We start from the raw sequence: 25,112 nt of genomic DNA on the forward strand, positions 1-25,112 counted from the left end.
AAAACTGAGCAACATATCTCCGTAATCTTGTGCGCAGATAAAGTTGGAGGTCTAGCTAGCTAAAGAGTTGACACAGGCTAGGCTACAATTTACCGCGGAAAAATCCTTTTTTGTTACAAAATAAAACCTTGCACGCAAAGAAAATAAAAACGTACGCGGCCGGATGCTAGTTTATAATATTTCAGTTTCATATATCAAAAAATAATCCTAATAATTTAAATTTTAATAAAATTTTTACTTCATAGCTACTTTTATAAATTATGTAGAATGTAGATAGATATATTTCTTTATATTATAAGGTAGTATAATGTAAGTAAATAGGTACTAACAATGTATATTGATTATTCCATTCATGAAATGCCAAAATTAAAGTCACGACCTGCTTATATGAGATGCACTATCGTTGACCCCCGTTTTCATTTCATGGACCCCCAATTTTTTTTCCACTTGACATGGACCCCTTGCAAATTGTCGTCGACCCCTGGGGGTCGATATAGACCACTTTGGGAATCACTGGTCTAGATGCTTACTATAATTTTTCATGTACATATTTATTTATGTTTTATAAAATATTTCTGTAACAAAATACCATTTTCTAACGCGCAAAATTGAAAAATGAAATAAATAAATGTAACGTACTCCGTAAGTTTTTTTTTCTTCACAGATTTACCAATTATGCTAATCTGATGATCCAAAATTCAATTGAAAAGTTAATTTTTACTAAATACAAAAGTATATAGCAGGAGTAATGGATATTTTGCGCATATAGCATAAAAATAAATACAAGTAGCTAGCTGTTGTTAACGCTATGGATGCCATTTTTTAAGAAGTGCGAAAAATGTGTAGAATTGTTAATAAAAAATTAAATGGAAAATCAAATTTCGGACAGAAAAGATAAAAACCATTTTATTTTGATTCTTTTTTATTGAACTAGGAGGCTTCGCCCCGATTCGCTTCGTTCACCAACTCCCATTATTGCTTCTCATTCATCATTGAAGATCAAGGAAATGGACGGCTTAAGTCAAAACTTACGAAATTGCCATCTGTGGCATTTTCAGGATGACTAAATTTTGGAAAATTAATAACATAGAAAATCTATACCCTCACATCCCCGAGTTATTAAAAACCCCGAGTTAAGAAAAAAGGCCGCGCGGCAAAAAAACAAACAGTACATGCTCGTGAGCAAATTCGTTTTTTTCTCAGAATCAGTTTTAATGCAAATAAATCACTAATCATTCAATCCACTAAGAAGTTTTTTTTCCTTTAAAATCGATAAAAAAGATCAATTTGTTTAAAAAGTATATAATTATTATACTTTTATGTAAGCAAATTTTATTAATATGTTGATCGTAACGAAATGAAAAGACAGTTGGATTTGAAAAATAATCAAATGTAATTGAAATTTTTTTTTTACCTTGAATGGAATGCAGAATACGTGACGCAATAAACTAAGAAATGAGAAGTTATTTTAATTGCTAATAATATATAAAGATAACCTTATTTTTTTGTTACTTTGAACATCAAGTCAAACGCCATCTTGTAAAATGAAAATGCGAGAGATAAATTTTTCTATAACAATGGATAAATTATTATTATTTAGAGGAAAAAAAATTGCAAAAACACTTAGAAATTGCGATAACTTTCAAACAAATAGGAATTTAAAAAAAAAATCATTAAAATTATGATTTAAAACGGTCCTATCAGCACGTCTAACTTCAACTTAGTCGTTGCATTTCAGCGACCAAAAGATCGATCAACATGGTTTTATTTTTGTACAAATTTAACAGCAAATAATTTCTCGAACTAATAATCGAATCGTATTTTTGATTATTTTCTATCAAACTCATTGTACATTTTTCTACACAGCAAAGTAAAATGTAACATAAAGCAAAAATTTCTCGAATAAATTGGAATTTCGAAAAAAGAAACTCCGTGTTAAGTTTATAATCAAATATGGCCTTTTCAGAATGCCAAATTTTAAATCAACAATTTCATTCCTGCGTCCTGCCCATATGGAATTTTTTTCAACAATTTAACAGTTAATAATTCTGGAAAAATTATCGAATGTTTATTTTGTTTTATTCTATCTTGAACTCTGTACATTTTTCTATACACCTGCGTAAGATTATAAGTCTTCAAGTTTATTAGTCTTATAAATAAAACAAAATGCAACGTTAAGATGAACACTCATAAAAGCAGCGGCGGGCCTTACGATTTCTTTAAATACCGAGAGAAAAATTTTAGAGACATGGAAGCAAATAATAATTAAAATTGATAAATTCTTTAATAATTTTGTTGCTAACTTCTCAATAATTTTGAATTGCTTCAATAAAAATTTTACAAAAATCTAACGATGTAAAAAATGTTTTGGGAGGTTGAGAAAAAAGTTTTTAACGTATAGGTTTTTGATAACTTGAGCTCTTTCAGAAAAAGTAATTTTAGGCAGTTTAAGACAGCTTAAAACAAAAATTTTAGATAGATCAGTAAATTTTTCCAATTGGTGCCGATTAGTTAAGATTCTATAACAAAAAGGACAGTTTTTTTTAATTGGAAAGACAAAGAAGTAAATTTCAGAGCTGTTTTCAAAATTTTAGAGCCACTTTTCAGTTTTTACAGGATGAAAGTAAGCCTACACTTCACGAATTTCCACGTTGAATAACCAATCCATAAAATGCATAAGCAGATTTTTCATTACCAAGTTTTTAGCCTTAAATAAAGCGAACAAGGAAACTGAGAACAAATCCACCTTCGAAAGTAACTTTTCAAGGAATACAGCTTTACGAACGGAGTAAGTTAAATAATTTAGTGCAAAAGCGTGTAAACTGAAGTAACTTTACCTGCCAGTAAATAAAACAAAAACCGTTATGAATAGAGTATGTCCGTGCATAATCTATAATGAATAATAGCCTGCGCTCACAAACTTTATTTTCTTTGGAAGACGGGAACACGTTTTATTCATTTTCTGAAAAAGGATGAGACGTTGATTCGGTTAGCAGAAACTAACCAGCATTTCCATTAAAATTGAGATAAAAACATCTCATGGTTGGTCCGATAGCAATAGCACTCTTATCTGTGCCTTTTTAAACAATATTTTGCGTCAGCACAATATTGTTTGAATGCAGGAAGCAACACAAAATCAACCATCTACCTATGGGATTAAATAGTATATACTCTCACACTCGAAAAGTACTCTTCTGGGCCATGCCGACTTTAATGAAAAAACTCCCATTAGCTTTAAAAATGTGTCAGGTGTAAGCATGACATTTTAGATTTAACTCCCAACATATCGGGTTTACAAACATTTTAAAGATTGTTGATGAACACCCGATTATTTTTAGTTAGAAGTATTACTAGAGAAAACCATTTCTATTATCGACTTGTATTGTAGTCGCAGATTCTTAACACTCATACGAACTGTCCAATTTGTTGTACATCGACAAATCGCTGCAAAGTGCACTCGGATCCATCTTTTACTCATAAAAACACCCAAAGACTGTCACTTAATCTATTGAGATTTTTGCAACTAAAAACGTAGCAAAAAACTTACAAAATAAAGGAATATTATAGATGTTAATAAGTCTGAAATAAGTTTTCTCCCAAAAAATCTTTTTTCTTTTTTCTTCAGGAAAATGTCACTTTGACTATCATCTACTCGACTCTTCCATTTAAGACATAATTTATTTTATTTTTATTGTAATGTTACATTGTTTATAACACTATAGTAACATAAAAACACAAATCATTAATATCGGAGAACAAAATTGCAATATTTCAGCTCCTCCTTCAAGTAATTTCAAGATAGCGACTCAAGCTAACCCCAAAGAGAGCTTTTAACACTCACATATTAAACCTGAGCTGAAGCATATAAAACAATTTCTAGACTTCTCTTAATTATTTTTCGACAAAGCATTTCTGTATAACAAATCATGTTTCACGTGATTGGCAACTATTAATTTGCAACAACAGGAGCCAATCTTTTAACCTTTCCAAATTTCTGTCTATAAACTTTACATTATTATGAACTATGCACACCACTATTATATTATCTCTGGTTAATTGAAACTAATTGTTCGTTTTCGAATAGAAATTATGAGTTTGTGGATTGATTCAGAAGATGCGCTTTGGGACAAGATATAAACGACTCAAATCGAATTCACCAGACTAACTCACAGAAAATAAATCATCCATCACAAGTTTGCTTCTCCTATCCCAGAAAGTGATGTTGAGTTCAGATTTTAACTCCATAACTTCTGACTAGGAAAGAGATTATGATAAAAGGAAACAATGTCCACAAACAGATTCAAAATCAGGAGAGCTTCTGATGATTTAGCTTAATTGTTGTACTTGACAAAAATAATACTCTGGAACCAGATGATTCTGAGAACTAGTTCATGCTGCCCTTCTCTTTCTAAACACTTTTAAGACATTAGAACCAAAGCACAAAATGCCTTTTTAATGCTACAAAGGGTCTGGATAACTAAAAACATTCAGAACAATCTCGATATTCAAATGTACAACGGTGAAATCAGTACTTTTGTATGAAACTTAGAAAGTAACTAAGACACTAGAGAACAAGATGGACATTTTCCAGACTAAGTGATTTTTTTTCCCTTCAATATATTGGTCAAAAAGTTAGTTACAATGACAGTCAGCAGAAGTCAGAGATCTAAGAAAGAGATGCTGAAATTGGATTGGTTACCCGTCCCTCGAATGAAACCATCTTATACCACGTGATCTACACTAACTTGAGCGAAATATCCATTACTCATTTTATATATACGTAATGCTAAAATTGTTTACCCTATATTTACTGTGAAGCCAGAAGGCCATAAATAGAGAGCAATACCGAAATTGACTTTTCGCAATATGAAAAGAAGGCAAATTCGAGCGAAAAAATTTAAAGCAGCTTTGAAGTAGATAGATTGGCATATGTCTTCATGCGCCTACTAAGCATAACGTGATGTAAAGCAACACTTTATTCCCTTACTTGGATATTATACTTATCTGGATATACTCACATATACAGAGACATTGTTTAAGTTTAAAAATATAACCATATATAAGAATGACACAATAAAAATATGAGAACTTAAGATCACACTCTTACAGGGAATAGTCTGCAGTGTTTAAGGGAAGTTTTGCTATATAATATTCTTTTGGGAGAATCTTATATAATTTTTTTTTGCTAGGTAACTGAGAAGAGCTGGGTAAGATTTTTAATGGTTTGGCAATACATAGAAATATTTAAAAGTTTCCACTCTAAAGGTAGAGCATATAAAAAGGAGACGCGCTTTTCTTTTCAACGTGAAGCAAAATGGCAACATAAAACTTAACTACTAGTTTGAGTGATATTTTTTTAAATTTTTTTTTATTATGAATTGATATGTAAAGTTCACTGTAATCGTTTGGTTATTCATTTTATTTTAGTTCTACGAAATGATAAACTTTTTAATTCTTTAAGGATGTCGTGTGTTAATGAAGACAAAAACAACTTTCGTGAAGTAAATTACGACTCATTTCAACTTCTAATTATTTTTCCTGTTCTTTGTTTCAATGTTGAATGAGACATATATTTATATGGACGACATACACCATTACTCCTTTCAAACTAAGGAATAAATATAGAAAAGCGTTATTAGAATTTATTATATAATATAAAAATAAAAAATATGACAGAAATAATTTACTATTTTTTGGAAGTGATCAAGAAAATTTTTATGTTTCTACAGAAATGAACAATATGAAATTTTTTTTAAACACTAACATTAATTCACGCAATCCTATCTTTATTCAATATTTTATTGGAATTAGAAAAACACAACTTTAAAACTAATGATATTCAGAGAAGTATTTTATTGGTTCATGTCATGAATATAATTATCCTTCATGATTTAATCACACAGAAATAAACAAAAATATGATAGAAGCAAATTATAACAATAGAATGTCAACTATTCAAAGCAACAAACCGTTTACTTTAAGTGTCGTTAAAAGGCGCATTGGCCTTTTTGGACAAGGAGAAACTTTTGGAAAAGCGTAATGATGACGTCAGATTATATTGTCTTTGGGTATTATAGTTAGTGGTAATAAATTTATTAAAATATCAAAAAATCATAGCTTCATTGTCATAACAAGTATACTGGGTTAAAATTGCAACTTTTTTACAATTTTGCGTTTCATATTTCTATTTAATTTTGCAATATTATAAAACTCGTTAAATGTTTTTAGTCAAAAAGATTATATAGTAATAATTCAAAACGCTTTTTTTTTCTAATATTTTCTTAAAATTTTGCATTCATTATTTTTTAAACGCCCGAAGTTTTACACAAAGCCTATTAAAAAGTAAATATAACTTACTTCCCGTTTAATAATTATTGAATAATTGCACGAAAATTATACATCTGCTAAAATAATTCTTACATTATTGTTTTATTCTTTAAGACACAAAACGCGATTTTTTTTTTTTAGCTTTTATTTAAAGTTTCGTAGATCTATGCTATTGATTAAAAATATAATTTCAACTAAAAAACAATAATATTCTTTTTGAAGTTTATAAAAATAGTAAAAACATATCTCTCAAATAATTAAATTTCTATAAAAATTAAGCATAAATAAATAAATTTAGAGTTAATAATTAATACTAAAAATACATAATTTTTTGGGGAGGAAAGAGAATTTAATTAAAGTAACAATTAATTAATTATACTCACAAATTACAAAATTTCAACAAAAACTAAACATTAATAAATTAAATATGCTATAAATTATTTTTTTTAAATCCACAGCATGAAACTCTGAAATGAGGCGAGGCACAGCGGCAAGTTCAAGAAGGTGAAACAAGCATCCTTTGCAATGGCAATAAGATCAAAGTGGAGCAGTGAAGAGGTGAGTTTCTGAAGATTAACCAACATGCCAGCTGAAGAACCTCTTAAAACTTATTTTATCAAACATCTACTTATGAACAACTAGGAAACACAAAATGGCGAGCTTTTGAGGGGGAACTAAGCTTTTAAAGTTGACGATAAAATTGTATTTCAGCATGTCCAAACAGAAACTAAAAATAAGTCAAAGCACTAAAAATAGACTATGCAATGTAAACGGAAATATAGCAGAAAAAAAATGAAAGGAAAGCATGAAAAAGTGAGTTAAAATATTAGTAATATTAGCACAATTGAGGTAAACGATATAGACCTGCAGGGTCAATAGGGAGAAGCAAAACGGTGAATTTGTAAAAGAAGGCAAACTGGACAACGAAGGCGGCTAGAAATAAACTAGGATGCTTATTTTTATATTTCTGGAGGACTGCGGGCAAATATTAACACTTACAGGTACAAAATTAAACGTGAAGATAGAAGAGCGCCATTCATGTTGATCGATTTCAAGATTTTGACTAGTATTTTTGGCAGCGATTTTTGATTCTTCAAATGTTTTCCTTAGGATTAACATTTAATTACTATTTCAATGATTATAATTAGTAATGATGGGCGGTAGAGATAATAATCTGCGGGGAAAGCTCTTTTCCCCTTTTGAACCAAAAATTTCGTTAAAATATTCTTATATCTTTAATGCGATTTGTGAAAAATTTTCTGTCCTTATATAGTTTTCGGTTGAAACGAAGTAAGCCTGAAATGAGACTAAAACATTAAGAGTCCGCATGAACAATGCGAAGATCCAGATCGACAAATTAATGCAATATTCTTACTGATTTGCACTTTGAGTACACAATAACACATTTTATTTTATAACCGTCGTTGAACAGCAGACCCAATTCTGGGTTTACGACTACCAATGTTCTACTCCGTAGCCTTGTAATTTGGAACCTAATCCAGAAGACAGGGGAACTTCTGGATCAAGAATTGGGAGAAATTTGCTTTCGTGAAGGATTTTTTAATGGAACTAACCCGCACTTGCGTTTCATGGAGAGGAAGACCATGAGAACCTCCCACGGATAGCCTGGCGGCTAAGGGACTCTAACCCATGATCCATCTATCACTGAGGATATTTTACGTCAGCACTGTAGTCGGTGCGAGTCGGGTGCGGAATTCGTATCTACCAGAAATCACTGGGATTCGAATCCGGTTCACCTTATTGGAAGGCGAACGCTCTATCCCCTGAGCCACCACGGCTCACAATAACACATTAAAAAATACTGTGTATATCAATAAGGAAGACAGAAAACCAAACATAGAGCAAGGCTGCATAGGAAACAGGGTTAATGAGGAGCCTCGAGGAGGTGAGTTCGTGTAAAAGGATCGGTAGAGGTCGCCGAAAGGCGATTTCTGATAAACTGCTGAAAAAGCACTAACCCCAGTCTATCAAAATTTTTTTAAGCTTGATAGAATTTATTGAGCTTTTTTTTTATTAAATTAGAATTTTTTTTAAATGGCTGAATAACGAGCGTTTTCTATTAGATTTTTAAACACTATTATATTGGTGATAATTTCGATTATTATGTTTCAGTTTAACGCTTTTATCTGTTTCTTGGATTGTGTGCATCATTTTCTGTTTGGTCTTGAAATAACAAGAGGCGAGTCCTGCATCGCTCGTTTATTACCAAATTGCTGGACGAATGCTCAAAAGTTAGTAGCGCAAATATTGCCCGCTCCTCTAGCGTTAATGAATGTTCTACACCTTATTGAGATTTTGATTAAGAACAATAATTAACACTAAAATAAAATTTTTTGGTTCATTATGTTTATTTACATATATTAAATGAAGGCATCACACAATAGGTTTATCAGTTATATGAAACATTAGAAAGTATATAAGAAGTTAGTGTAGTAGAGATATAAATTATAAAATTAAAACAAATGTTTATAAGTTATATTTCCTTCACTGTTTTACATTGAATTTGTATTTGAGCTATTGGAATAACGTATCAAATATTTTAATCAAACGTAATCTTTCTCTTCGCCAACAATAAAATTATCATGATAATAATTACCCAGAATAAAGTTTTCGGTTTATCAAATATATTTTTAACGTTTATTTAGTTCATAAAATGGTAACTATTATTCTTAGTTTTTTATGTTTTGCATTTTGGGAGCTCTGTTAATAAGCGATATATCACTATACTCTGCTGTAAGTTGAGAAAATACCATTATCTTTATGGAGAGAACCTGTTTGCATCAAAGTACAAACGAAAAGGATGACAAGCTCTCAGCGCGAACCAGTATTAACATCGCCAACTCTTGGAACGACGTTACACAGCCTTCATTTTTGCTGGTTTTCTTAAATCGTGTGAAATGAGGATAAAAACTTCTTGAATAATCAATTAACAGGTTTTAAAAATTAATAAAAATTGTATCTAAAAATTGTAACAAATCTACGTCTTTCTGTTTGCATTTAAAGAAACTGATTAAAGAATAATAAAAAATATTGTTTCTTGCAAACGATCTTCTACAGCGAAACAAAAGCAAGAATTCTAGATTTGTTAAGGTCATGTTAGCATAAGACGCGCCATTTTTAGTTGCCCAATCATATCCAATGCACTTGCTACGTCATATAGTTTTTTCCCCCAAGAACGAATGTTCACCGTATTTATCGAAATATGTTGCCAAGTCTAGGATTCCGATTTTATCTACGATATATATCGTAAAAGATAGCACGAATTGAATTTCTGCCTGAAGTGCTTAACTTTTAAAAGCTTTTATATTGTTTTGAAAGCATATTTGTATAATTTGATAACGAAATAAAACGGAGCTATGCAGCCGTGGATGATTACTTTAATTCTATACCGCAATGGTCTTTTCTTAACTTGCAACGGAGTATAATTATTTCTTAACTTGTAACGGAGTATAATTGAATAGTGTTTAATTCAAATTATCAATATATTTTTACATACATTAAAAGACTTCGACCCACCGCTCGATTCGCTCCCCAAATCCCACAGTTGCCACGACGTCATTTTCGTTTCTTGACGATAAACAGATTTTTTACAATAAAAATTATTCAATAAAAAGATTCCAAAATGTTTTATGCTATTAACATCGATTAGAACCCGATTCTATAAGGTTAAAATTTAAACTCAATCATTCTACATAATAACTATCCCCATACACTTATTTTTAATATTTTAATTTAAATTTCGGTAACTCTAAAAATTCGTTAAACGTTCCTTTGACAAGCAATATTTTATAATTTTATAACCGTCGTTGAACAGCCGACCCAATTTTTGGGTTTACGACTACTAATGTTCAACTCCGTAGCCTTGTAATTTTGAACCCAATACAGTAGACAAGAGAACTCCTGGATCAAATACTGGGAGAAATTTTGCCTTCGTGGAGGACTTTTTGATGGAACTAACCCACATTTGCTTTATTTGGAGAGGAAGAGAGGAGAGACGAGAGCCTCCCACGGTTAGCCTGGCGGCAAAGGGACTCTCACTCAATATCCGTCTAGGATACTGAGGATATTTCACGTCAGCACTGTGATCGGTGCAAGTTGGATGCGGATTCGTATCGACCAAACATCGGTGTGATTCGAACCCGTTTCACCTCATTGGAAGGCGAACGCTCTATCCCCTGAGCCATCAAGGCACTTTGCCAGTGCGAAATGTTAATTCCTAATATTGCTTTACAATTTCAAATTAGTCAATTTCTATACATTATTATTGTATGTTTGTATACCCGGGCACAGTTTTGAATATAATTTATTATTAAAACAATTATAATTTAGTTACCAATTAATAAGTGTAAAACGGTTATTAACTGTGTTAATCATAAAACGCTACATAATAAGGTAACATCATAGAACTGCTTTACAATGCATTAAAGGAACACCATTTATAGTTTTAAATTCTGAATAAGAATCAAATTTAAAAACGCAATAACAGCTAAGATTAATAATAGGTGTATAGGTAAGCACTTTTTTTAAAACTTTTATTAATTTCGTGCCGAAGACAAGCAAAATATTTGGATCATCTATGTTTGTTAACATCCATATCATGTGATTTTTCTGACGAATGAGAAGGCAAGAAACAAGAAAACCACAATTTCTTTTGTTATGTATAGAGATATATTTTGTGATTATTAAGGCTCCTATACTATCAGAGCTGACCTATCAAGCAATATTGGAGCAAACAAATTCGCAAGTTAACGTTATGTTAGTATTGTGCTTATGTTAGCTCTTTGCTCCAAAAATAGATGATAAGTCGGCCTGACTAATTCAGGGGCTCTAGTGATTATGAATGATTACGAAAATAAATTTTTTAAATTCTGAAAATTGAAATGAAATATAATTTGGAACGACAATGATTTCTTAATATTTACTCGAAAACTTAGAAATAGGTAAGTAATAGTAGAATAAATTAGACTGTTTTTTATATTCCGGGCTGTTTTTTTTTCTATAATGAATTCGACTTTATAAGACTTTACTTTTTTCCAAAAACTAATTAAAAAACAATGGGATTTTCTCACAGCTTTTTTTATTTTCAAGCTTTAAAAATATCAAAAGAGAAATTTGATATTGTTTGTTTTGCAGATTCCATCGCGATACCAATGAGAATATTTAATTTATTTCCAATAGAGAAAAGATGACAAATATGTGATATATCATTGGTATGCGGACTGTAGCTGAAAGGAGAAGGTGGTTTAAAATACAATCTAAAACATAAGTGAGCACGAACAGTGAGAAAATAGAAGCCTTCTATTTATTACTGCCACTTCGTGGACCACTATGCATATGGAAAAAACTGCCTTTTGTTAAGTTTTAAAATTCTCTATTAAAGTGTATTATTTTAAGACAAAAGCGAGTGAATATTCTGTTTAGATTTTTGAATTCCTTTTCTTCATAAAATTCTCTAAAAATAAGCACGGTCTAATTAATTTTAACTTGTCTTTGTGAAGTGGGATTTCTTATGTTACATATACGAACCAAGCTTAGCGGTATTAAGTAGCTTGTGGTCTAATTATACGAGATACTTTCTCACGCAATTAAAAATTATGCTTTGTAGTGTGAAATCTTATCCATTTGCTTCGAATGGAGATGAGATAGATCTACCTCAAATGAAGATCTTCCTGTTAGAATACCCTCCGGAGGATGAAACAACTTAAATCAAATCAAGTTCTCAGTCAGAAGACATCAAATTCATTCTTCAATCGGCTAAGCCAATTCAGAACCCAATATAGCAAGTAAAAGAAAACTTTCCCGTTCTGGATCAAAGTATTTAACATCAGATCTTTTCAGAAGACCATTGCAACACGCAAAAGAAAAGAAAATTACAGAGAAGTGTTGCCAAAGTCATTTAAAAATTAAAATTGCAAAGGCTCGTCTAGGAACTAAGATTTCTAGTTTTTCGAGTGAAAGAATTCCTATAATGGTTATGAAAATAAAAATACTGCAAATTAGTATTGTTCAAGTCGTTCTTTCGATGACTAACATACTGAGACATCAGAGCAACGTTGTGAAAGAAAGGAATGGAGACGTTCATCTTAGATTTTTTTAAAAAAAATTTTGAGATTATAAAAATTAGAAGTGACGTATTTAATATGTTTTGATACCACATTGGAACTCACTTATATTAGGGAAGCTTTTCTGAATTTTGTAGATTTGTAAACATTTTTATATTTTTGGGATAGCAATGAGTTGTTTTTGACTTTTATAAATTCAATCAACTTCAAATAATTTAAACCGGTCAAGTGTATAATAATGAGCATAATTATAACTTTCTAGTTCTTGACTTTAAAAAAAGAGTGTGACATATTAGAAACCATTCCTCGAGAAGTATAGTTTTTAACAGTATGCATATCGATAAGTACAATTACTAAAAGAAAATTCCTCTGAAATTTGAAGGCATGTTTAATTTTTTTTTTTTTTTTTTGCGTACGTCTTATATAGTATTTTTATTTCAAAAAAAATAATATAAAGAAGAGAGGGACAAATTAGGACAATAGAAATATTTCATATATGGATATATTTTTAATTCATTTTCTAAAATTTCGCTAAAATTTGGCTTATCTTTAATGCAGTAACTAGTCTTTAAAGGATACTTTTTTCTAGCAATGGTACGCAAAAAATAATTTCAGAATTGAGTTTGATTTAGGTTATTACCTAAAATTAATTGGATTTTTAAGACCATTTCTTTTGGAAGGTAGGTGGGTAATGATTTTTCAAAATTTTACCAACTGTAAAGAATTTGTAATAAGCATGAAATTTTGTACATAAAAATAATGGATTTCATGAATCCTGCGTTTATAAATACAAATAAACCTAATGAGAAATGATCAAAAGAACGAATGCATAACGCGCAATAGTAAATAGCTCCTCACTTTCAGGCTGACTCTCTTGGCCCCACTCAAACCTTTACTGTTACGCACATTTATGTAAATATTGCTTTTTTTCTTTTTTCTGAAATTATCAACAAATGAACGCACAAATAACAGGCCATAAAAATAATTCCTCCGCTAATAGTGTTCTCTAAACTGAATTATGGGGCGCAAAAATTTGTTTATTATTAATAATAAAATTTATAAATAAATTTAAACAACTGGAATGAAATAAGTGAATAAAAATAACTCATAACTTTGACCGCATCAAGAAATGTGCAAAATTTCATAGAACAGTAGATTTTGAGATATGACAGTAAAAATCACGCACCACGAAAATTTTTTGAAATAGTTCTGAATGGAAAAAAGTAACTTTTTTTTTTAAACGTAGGGAGATAAAAACAACTTACGAAGTATATTTTCTTGTTTCTACAATTTATTTTTAAAATTACTTTTGAAAGAAAAGATTATACAACGCCAAGACCGTTTTTTGTTATAAAGATGTAAAATTAATTTTATATGAAAATTGTAGATAATTAGAACAGGAAATGTGAAATTTTTATTTTTATTTTTTACCTTAAGATATTTATGTTATTTTAATTATTAGCGTATAATTTTTATACAACATGTCATGAATTGCTTGAATATGACAATAACAAAAACGTTTTATATTTTTATCAATTTCTTAGCAATATAGAGTGTTCGTCATTAAAAACAGAGTTTGCAATAAGTTACGTAGTTGTTGTCAACGAAGACACTGCAATACAGCACACAAGAGAAATTTATACACAGTCCAGTCATATCAAAAGCCAGAATAACCAAGTTTTGAAGAACGGACTACTAGAAGACGTGCAGGACGAGAGTCAATTAGGCTTTTAAAGGCGTTGTCAGAGACGTTGAGCCATGCCGACTCCAGTGTCGTGGCCAGTTACGTGGATGATGATTCATGGCGCGTATAACTCGATCGAGGTAGTCCCACAGATTCTAGATTGTGTTACAGTACGGTAAACTCATCGATACCTGCACGTACACTGCTAGCTGTATGACACGTTGCATTGTCCTAGATGCCATCAACTTGAGAAAAAATAAATCACCTATAAGGATGTTCATGGTTTGCACAGACAGATGTGTACTATTTTTTACCCATCGTGCCTTCCACAATGATGAGTGCACCCAGAGAATGTCACAAAAACATTCCAAAGACCATAATGCCCCGTCCTCCAGCCTGGACCCTTCTTGCAAATGTCGTCGGCCATTTGCTTTCAGACGCTTCACACCGGATAGACCAATGTTCATGCGTGCAATGGAGCATAAAACGTGGCTCATTGGCAAGAGCCAACTGTAATAACTCAGTCCAGTTGCAGTACTGGTGTGAAAATTCCTCCTTTCGTCGCCTATAAACAGCAGTCAACATAGGTGCGGAGACCCACAAACAGCAACATTCGATGAACCGTTGACGAAGAGACACTGTTGGTAACTCCTTGGTTTATTTAGTCGGTCAGACTTCCTTCACCTGAACACATGCATATCCGCAGGGGCCGAGCTAGCCTAGTTGGTATGACAAAAAGAGGTCGTGAGTTCGACTCCCCTTGTACAAAATGGTGATTGATGCATGCTAAATCTATCTGATTCACAAAGTCCTCATAACAAATCAATACCTCTGGGGGTACAAGATCGGAGATTGATCGTGCTCTAATCCAGGTAAAATTACGATGTGTAGATGGATGGATGGTGTATGAACGTGTCCTCCCAGTAAAACTGGCTGTATCGTATGTGTGAGGCAGAAGTCGAATTCTTAACCATAGATGGCGCCACTGGAAAACAAGGAGAAGCGCACCCCCCTACCTTAAAAAAGGCTTGTTAATATTGACAAAAGGCATACGACAACAACATCTCCGCAGCCTCATCTTTGTCATCTAAGGCCCGCGGTGTACCAAATTTGTCCCCTCGCTGATTTCGGATAGATCCATTTTTCCAGGCATGGTATACGTTTACTTGGCAGCACGCGAACAGTTCACAAAAATTAGTCTTTCCGGAAATGCTTCCACCTTTAACATGAAAACCAACAATCATGCCCTTTTGGACATAGGAAAAATCATTCTGTTTCTGCATTCTGCCAACGATTGCATGTTTTCCGATTCAGACGGACGCCATTTCTATACGCTCTACTACAATGTGATGACACCTGTCCTCTGTGATTGGTTAGATCACATTCACGACAAAAGGGTAGGTGGTGGTCACATTAATGTAACCGAATTGCGTATGTAAAGATTGAAAACAAAAGTAACTGAGAAGAGAAAGGAGGAGAGAGTGAGAAAGGAAGAGGATGCTAGAGACAATAGTAGAGGTGGGACGCTCTTCCGAGCAGGACTAGTTTTGTCGCAGCTGATATGTTTTGGATGGATATTTCTTATATATGTTTAGTTTAGATGTGTTGCTTTTACCTCATTAAAAAAATCAAGCAGTCGAAGCTCTTTGTGATAATTTAGATGTGTTACTTTCAATACACACCGATATCTATCCATCCGGTCACGACGAGTGGGAGAAAGTTTACTGCGTATGTCTATGATAATAAAATTATTTTGTCTGTGTCTCTTTCTTATAACTTAGACCCATTTGTGCTACCATCTTGAAATTTGTACAGTGGCTGAAAGGAGATTATTTAGCCCCCAATTCTAAAAAATGTTAAAAATTTCATTTAGATCATTCGGAAGAGACATTTTAAAATTAGAATTTCCTGAGTGGTTTAACGATAGCCAATGTTTTAAATTTTAAACTATAGGCGATTCTGATTTTTCAAATATTAGGAAAACATCAGTGATGACTAATAGCTTATGGCACAATTTAATCAAAAAATGAGTTCACTACTCGTTCTTTTAATTCTTTATGTCAGATAGCTCAGTGATCAATGTGAACGTGGTACCGTACGTGGTCTACGTTACCAAATTCGTATTTATAATGTTATCTAAACCCTGGTATTTACAATAGTTAAGTTACATTTTAAAAGGGTGTTTCTATAAAACGAAATAATGTAAAATCACTGGCAAATGGAATAATAAAGAAAAAATCAGGCATTAAAAAAATAAAGGAGGAAATGTACTGATTCATTTAAAGGAATTTTATTTTATTTTATAACCGTCGTTGAACCACCGACCCAATTTTGGGTTTACGGCTACTAATGTTCAACTCCGCAGTCTTGTAATTTTGAATCCAATCCAGAAGACAAGGGAATTTCGAGATCAAGCATTGGAAGAAATTTTGCCTTCGTGGAAGATTTGAAGGAACTAACCCGCAATAGCGTTATATGGAGAGGAAAACCACTCACGGTTAGCCTGATCCAATCAGTTTAGGAATTTTATTTTATAACCATTGTTGAACAGCCGACCCAAATTTGAGCTTACATTTAAAAATAATTGTAAAAAATCGCCTAACTATTATTGACGCCAATGATGCTCTATTATTTTTAGCAAATAGGTACTATTGAGGTTGCTTTAATAGCCGCTGTTTAAAGTAAATACCAAATAAATTACTAAAAGTATTTAACTTTGGTACTATGGTAATATGTTTTTTACGGCCCCCTGAAAGGGATAAACACAGGAGAAAATCGCGTGATTGTGGTAAATCTTTACTAATAGTATACTACGAGCAATATCATGTTAAACGATAGAGTATAGTTAATATTTATTTGGATGAAATGAACTTCTAAAAATGCGTTATGTTATATCTAATAAAGGAAAGCCACCATGAAGTTCTTCAAATAAAAATGACATGAATTTGCTCTTTTAGCTTTATTAATTTTATCGATATATGTCGTTCAGTTTTGTGCATGAATTTGTAGTATTATTTACTTTTCTTTACCCCATACGAAAAACTGTTTTTCCGCTAGTATTTATAGAAATGCATTTTATAAAACGTTACAGCCACCATCAAAAACATTTTACGTGCACACTTATCACCTACATAACGCAAAAACCTCTCACGAAAAATATTAGATTCTACGCTGCACATTTTTAAAAAAATATGTGTGTTACAAATGTTATTGATGAGTACATTAATTCTTAAGTTTTTTTCCTTCTTTTCTTTTTTTGACCTTCAAGCTATTTTTAGCTTTGAGTAATATAGTTTAATGTGAAAACTATGACTTTATATATATATATGAAAGTGTTATCAGAAATTTTAATTTTGCGGCAGCAACACATTTTTACAAACGTGCAATTTTAAATTAGTTTTAGAATTTAACTAAATTTTCCAATTTCATTCTTTTAATAGTAAAAAAAACAAAAAAACAATGGAAGCTGGCTTTAAAAAAAATTATAACAAAAAAAGTTTTAAATTAGTTTTAAATTTTTGGCTTTTTTCGATGAAATTCATTTATATATTCTCGAAGGGTAAATTCAATACTAGTTTTATTTTCTTAAGAAAAACATAAAGTATCGTTTCATTTAAAAATAAAAATTTTTAAACTATTTTAGTCAAGGAAATTTAAATAAAAATTATGCAAGTTAATACATAAAACTTTCCCCTCACGTTTCATTACCTAACTTTTAGGAGTTCGTCAGGCTGATCAAGTGGCCGTCAAAGTTAGCTAGTTACTACAGTTAAGAGAGAATTTATACCTCCACTTAGCATCCCACACGATCACATACTTAGGTTTTAAGCAAGAGAGCAAAGATTTTTCCGTACCAAATGCGTTGAGCATAACTAATGTTCATCCAACAGTTTGCAAGTGATAAGGTGCATGAATTTGCAAAAAGTCTCAATTTGCATTTCTCCCACAATTTAACTATGCATATTATATGTAATTCCGAGCATTAACATATTCTAGTATAGTCTCTTTAGCACTTTAGCAATAATATTAATTTATTTTTCAATCTGTATAAGAAATGTTTTCATTTTTTAATTAATATATTTATATTTTTTTATATTTCAGGGTTATTGAAACAAAAGAAATAAAATAAGGAGATGGGCATTTCAAAGTTTCGTCAAATAAACAGTCAAGAGTTTGGTCAACTGAGAAAGCTTACATAGCGGAAAACAATATCAACATCTATGTTTGTGCAATAATGTTAGTAAATAAATAATTTTTGAAAAAAAAAAAAAAATTCCAAAATGAGTTACATTTCCTTTTTTAAAATTATACACGAGGGTTGTTTTTAAAGGAAGGACCGTTTGAAAATCAAACAAAAGAAAATTTTCAAGAAGCAATTTATTTTCAGATTCTACATACGTTTCTCTTTTTTTCAACATAGTCGTCAAGTTTGTTTAAACACTTATGATACTTCTAGACTTTGAATACCCTCTTCATGCGAACTTGCCACCAGCCCCGTTAACCAAGAGGTCACGTTTTCACGTATTCGTCATAGTTGTAGTGATTGCCGATAAAATGATGTTTGAAATATCGGAAAAGATGAAAATCACTAAGCGCAAGGTCAGGACTTTAAGGAGGAGTGGTCCAAAACTTCCCAACCAATAAAGCTGGGATCTGAGCAACGGAGAGAGTCGTTGTCATAGAGTAGCAAAATTCCCATTCAGCATGGCAAGGAATTTAGCAACTTTACAAATCTGCCAGTGAATGTATGCAGCAGACAGGTTTTTCACCCGACTTAAAACACATCACTGACCGTATCTTGTGGCGGACGATTTGTTAAATTTGGGCATTTTAAAGACACAGAACTGACCGTTCAAGTTACCTACGCAGCTGCAACTGAGTACAGTTGTTCTTAAGGAATGCCGGGACACGGCACAAGCACTCGTTGCTTCGCAAGCGGCATCTATTAGTGTACACAACAAAGCGGCCCTTACTTAAAAAGCAACCCTCGTTTAATAAGTCTACAATTAGTCTTGATAATAGGTATTATGTCAGCAGTTTGAAAATTCATGGGCAAAAGGGAATCTCGCGATACACTATAATAATGCTCATTCCAGGACAGATATTTAAATGAAAGTTTCTGGACATAAAAGATTATTTTCAAAACAATTCTTTGATTTAAAATCTCCTGGATTTGTATCTTTTTCTCCCGGATCTTCTTTGATGTAAATTCGGGTAATTCTACAAATATAGTTTTCTTAAGATGCGTGTCAAAATAAATGTAGTAAAATTTAAATATAATTATTTTATATAGCCTTAAAAAGTATAAGTAACCTTTTTGACTAGTTTGGTCACACTCAGTAATATGCAGCTCATCTCTACACATGTTTTGGTAATATGATATATTAATACTATTGAAGAAATTCAAGTGAAGCTATACTGGATTCTTAACTTAAATTCATAATTCAGCGAAATCCAAAGAAGTATTAAAAGGTCATAAGCTTCTGGGTGAACTACAGTTGGATTCATACGTGATTGAGGCTGATTTCATATAGAAGTTAAAAACAATGATTCTCAACGATGTAGGATCCAATCATATTCTATTAAAAAATCCATAAATAAATTCTAACTAATTTTTTTTTTCCATAAAAGAGTCCCCATAGATGAAATTTTCCATTAGACATGTTCTAAATAAGACTACAAATGAAAGCTACTTTTATAAAGCCAATTACCTACCAGTGTTAATAAAAATCCATTTTATTTGTTGTAAGAAAAAACCTATTTAAAACATCATGAATCTATAATAAATAGAAGTTATAACAAGACATATCCAATGCTTAAACTTTGTTTTCCAGATGAATCATAGGAATCAAATCTAAAATTGTTTACATCATGTTGCCACCGTAATTTTTATCTACCTATTTGACATCTAAAAAAACTGATCATAAAAAAATCAATTAATGTATTTCCAAGAAAAGAATATTAAAGAAAAATATGTTCTAGATCTAGGTACATACAAGTTTCAGATTAAAAAAAAAAATAGCATTTTTTTTAATGATTTGGTGTACTTATGTATTTTTAAAAGGAAACAATACATCAATGCATTTATGTTGCTAATTTAGATTGAGAAATACCCGTATTTTTGACACTATGCTGGGCGCGCATCCATACACCCATACACATAATCATGGTTTATGCAACAAATAAAAATCGAAAATTCAGTAAAATTCCCCCAACTCTCAACAAACTATCATTATTATCTTTACTAGTGACAGTAAGAGACTTATATGCATACATTTGATAATAAATAAATAACACTGTTTATGAAGAATATTATGATTTTTCAGAAATTAAATCAATTTTGGCTTTTTATCCTGCTTAAAACTTATCATAACGAAAAAATTCAGAAATTTTTTATTATTCTGAATAATCACTATATTACCAAAAGCAGGAACCTTCATATGAAAAACAACTCCTTTTAATGCCAGTTTCAACTCAAGAAGTAAAAATATTGAAAACAAATTTTCTATAGCGAATATTACAAAAAGTACTTTAAGCATGTAAAAACAAAATTGAATAAGGGACTGTATGTATAATTAAAAATAATTAAATAATAAATGCATAATTAAATAATAAATCTAATTTTAAAAATAAAAACTTTAGGTAGCGTAATTTAAGAGCAAGAATCAGGAACGTACACTTTACAAAAACCTCTTAAAACAAATTTAATACAGATTTTTCAAGCATGGGTTTTTAAGTTAAATTCAAGAATTCATTATTTTAAAGCGGAATTTTTATTGCTTATGGTACATTATTTGTACACCTAACACTGCATATAATCTGTATACAAACATCAATTTAAAACTTTTAAATATGTGGCATAATATTCTTTTATTTTAGTTAAATTTTAAAACCTTACTAAAATGACTTTACAAAAAACTAGATACACAGAATTAGTGGATAAAAAAATAAATAAAAAATATGGTTATAGAATTTCAATGCAAAGATTTAGAGCCTCACAATTAGAAAACAAAAGTTAAAAAGCCTATTAATTTTACCTTACACAGTTCATAAAAAAAATTAAGGAATGAATTATTTTAAACACTCTACTTTTAAACTTTCTTTTTGCGTTGATTAACTTTTATAGAAGACGGATTTGAGAAAAAATAATCACACCCAGCCCATTATTTAGGAGATATAAATTTAAAACAAACATAGGGGGATAACTAAAATTCTAAAATATGTTCTTTTTATAAATTGTTTTACTGAGTTTAACTGAAATTTAAAAATTTAATATGGGATTACAAAAACAACATTTCTGTTTATTAAAAATTCACGAGTAGATCAGTTAAATAAATACTGCAAAAGAAACAATCTGTCCTAGGAAAAATTTTACCTTGTCCCCAGTTGAGCTCAAAATTAGCTCAATATATGAACATGCCCCCAAGGACCAATATCGGGATGTCCAGGTCTTTTAATATTGGTCCTATATAGGGCCAATATCGGCCTATATACGGCCAATAAAGAACCTATATTGGCTAAATAAAGAATATAAAATATTAAGTAAATCGAAAAACTATATGTAGGGCCGATATTGGTTGTAAAGTAGCTGCAAAATGTCGGGTGAATCGGACAATTCTATATTGGAAAATAAGGGCAAATAACGAATTATCGAGCCAAGATTCATGAATATTGGTCCAAGTTATTTTGCAGCTTGGGTGACTACATTATAACATTTCTTTAGAGGAACTCAAATTAAATGCTTAGTACTATATATTTAAAAACAAAAAAATATTTTTGAGTTAACTTACTTATATTGTTCAAAATTGCATTAAAAATTATTCCATGAATTTTATTTAAAAAAAATTGGCATGTAGAGTCGAGCATTTTTTTGTAGGTAAACACTTTAGTTATAATGTTCTAACCAGCAACCTCAGACGATGAAAACTCTAATACACTTACACAGCAGAAAATAAATATTGCTAAAGTACATAAAATATAATAAGAATCTTTTGTTTTTCATGAATAAAACCAGAAAATAGTTACAAAGGAACTGAGTAACAATTTCTTTTATTGTTTTTTCAGAAAAACAAACAAAATCTCCAAACGTTTCACTTCTCCAGTAGAACAATTTCAATCAGTTGAACAAATCATCACACAGAAGAAGACAGACAGGACGGAGCATTTGAACACTTATGATAAAATATCTACTCTATACACACATTTTTCCTCACAGTTTGAAGTGTGTATCGCATTTATGGCAGTTAAAGTATTTGAAATTCTATAGAGTTTGAAAGTGAGGTAACATAAGGTAAATTTACGTAAATACACAAAGTGGATTTATAATAAATTTACATATGAAATATCTATAAAAGTTGAAAACTATAAAACCATAATATGTCTAGGAGGATAATAATTTTTAAAAAAAATTTAGACAGTTATTTAATACAGAGATATAAACTATGCAGTAAAACACAAATATAATTTTGAAGAAATTAAAAAACAGCAATATTAATAATGAATATGGGAAAACAAAGTTCAATTTGTTAAGTTTTAAGTTAATGAATTTAAGGTTCCATAGCTTTAAAAATTTATCAAACTTTTAACATTCATAAATTTCATTATAATTAAATTGCAAAATATTTTCTGCCATAATATCATGATATATTAATTTTTTGTACATGAAATGTATAGAAAAAACTTCATTGCAAGTATTAAACCCCTTTTTAATAAATTGTCATTAATTGAAAATGTAACTCATACCTAAATTTTTCAGAAATGTTAAACTACATATAGGGTATAAAAATGATTTCCAATTCAATTATTTCAACTATAAAAAAATAAGATGGTATTTGGTTGGTTTGTATAAAAGTAGGTATATTTAATTTTTAAAAAAAAAATTGTTTACAATAATTAGAAGGAAAAAAAATTAGTACATAAAAATTCAATTTCAAATGTGTAGCAAATATTGTTATTTATGCACTTTAAATATACATCTAAAATAATATATATATTTAATTAAAAATTATAGCCTTATTCCTTCTTTCAATAGGATCTTTTTATAGCCCATAATCCTTTTCATAGGTAGGAATCTTTAAGTAAAAACTGAGATTTAAAATCCTAATTTCTGAATTTTAATCTTATTATTAAATCTAATAACAGATAAAAACAATTGCATAGTGTCTTTCTTGCATATTTGTACAGATATAACTACAAATTTGTAATTAGAATTATAATAACTCTGCTTTTAAAAGACATGACAACAAAAATGCACTTTTAAATAAAACCATGTGACAAATATGTTCCCCAAATTAAAATGCAAACCAAGATCTTTAGGATTTGGAAAAACTTTAAACAACACAGATTTCAGTATAACATAATATAAAACATAAATTTGGGATAGTTGATCTCTGAACTATAAGTCCCTATTGGGATTCAAAGGAGTTAAAAAAAATACTTAAAAAAACTCATCTTCAATATAATCAAAATATTGTGACATATTTGATCTTCGAGGTATAAATAAAAATAAATAATCATCAAATTCAAATAATACTCTGATTTCTTATTAATAAATAAAATCAACAGTAAAATTTAAGCATTAAAATGCCTAAAGTAATGTATTCAATATACACTATACAGCAAAACTTTCAATTAATTGGGGCTTGATTTCAGATAAAATGGTAAAATCACTAGAGATAAAAATAAGAGGAATTTTAATACTGCATGCTGTTACTTTTTCTTTCTACTTTTAGCTAGAAATATGCAACATATTTATTTAACCTTATGAACGAACTTATTTTGTGAAATTGCTTTTCCTTCACATAAATGTTTAATGCACATAATTTATTTAAAAAATTTAAATAAAAGAAGGAAGAAAATGATTTATAAATACAATATTTGAGAAAAATGTTAAAAACTTTTGCTGATAAAATCACTATTGAGAAATCTTTGTAATAGCTGTTATTTATGAGTGACAGAAAATTTAAGTTACTTCAATAAATGAGTATTACAGCCTAGTTTTCTCAGGGATGAGATTAGCCAAAAGGCAAAAAAGCTGAATTTCCACAATAGTAAATTTTATGCAAGCGCAACCCTTTAATAATAAATTCCAGACAGTTTAAGGTAATAAATAATGTGTTGACATACAATTGTGTACTAATCTATTATTATATAAATGATTACATTGATACTTAACATTTAGTGAAAATAAAAATTACCAATTGGAAAAAAAAAAGCTGAAAATTATATTTTTCCTCAGTTCACATAAGCGACAATTATTACTTGAAAAACTACCTGGTTTAGCAAATTAAAACTACTGAGAATATACATTAATATTTCATTTCTTTTAATAAATATTGTTATGTGATTTATAGTAAATATATCAGTAATATTACTTTTTAAATTATATTGGGAAAAAAAACTTTAACAATGGACCGAATCATTATGTTCATATTATAGTCTAATCTAACTAGAGCCCTTTGAAACATATCAATAACAGTGAAGAAAAATTGCTATTTTAGTTTGAAAAATTGCATGACAATCAGTAACTGTTTAGATAATTGTTTTTTATTTGATAAGAAGTTTGCATTTTATAGCATAAATAACAGCAATTATAAATAAAATTTTGATGATGAGTTAATTAACTCTTTTTCCAAAAAAATTTTTTTTAAATTAAATCCCTTTTTAAGTGATTGCTTTTGTTTGCTATATCTTTCATGTTTGCTATATTTAGTCGTTAGTCCATCTTCAAACATCTTGTGACAAATCCTATTTTTTCTTCTTTGCAAGCACAGAATGGCGGGTAAAAAATTCTGAAAATCTTTTCTGCTGCGAGTAAAAGGGGAGAAAATAGCTAAAATAAGTAAAAATGAGCTATGTAGTTTGAATTTTCTGTTTCTCTTTGAAAATCGGTGAATTTCCTGAAAAAGCGGAATACTTATAAAAAAATTGAAAGTTTTAGAAAATCTGATTTTTGATAAAAAAGCTGAAATTTAAGGGATGAAAGTGAAAAATGCGGAAATCCGCTAAAAAGCGGAAAA

General features: G+C 30.2%; 1 protein-coding gene and 1 long non-coding RNA gene across 10 annotated transcripts in view; one reads left to right on the forward strand and one right to left on the reverse strand.

The window, feature by feature from the left end:
* LOC107448786 (uncharacterized) overlaps positions 1 to 18,375 on the forward strand; it is a 49,909-nt gene extending 31,534 nt beyond the window's left edge. The window contains exons 3-4 of the long non-coding RNA XR_001584692.3: positions 6,786 to 6,885; positions 18,196 to 18,375. This is a non-coding gene — a long non-coding RNA (uncharacterized lncRNA). The remainder of the gene's footprint in view (positions 1 to 6,785; positions 6,886 to 18,195) is intronic.
* Positions 1 to 25,112, reverse strand: part of LOC107448785 (multiple PDZ domain protein) — a 646,665-nt gene that overhangs the window by 236,312 nt on the left and 385,241 nt on the right. The gene's annotated exons all lie outside the window — the stretch shown is intronic.

Source organism: Parasteatoda tepidariorum, chromosome 7 (assembly GCF_043381705.1).
Source record: "Parasteatoda tepidariorum isolate YZ-2023 chromosome 7, CAS_Ptep_4.0, whole genome shotgun sequence".
Lineage (NCBI taxonomy): Eukaryota > Metazoa > Arthropoda > Arachnida > Araneae > Theridiidae > Parasteatoda > Parasteatoda tepidariorum.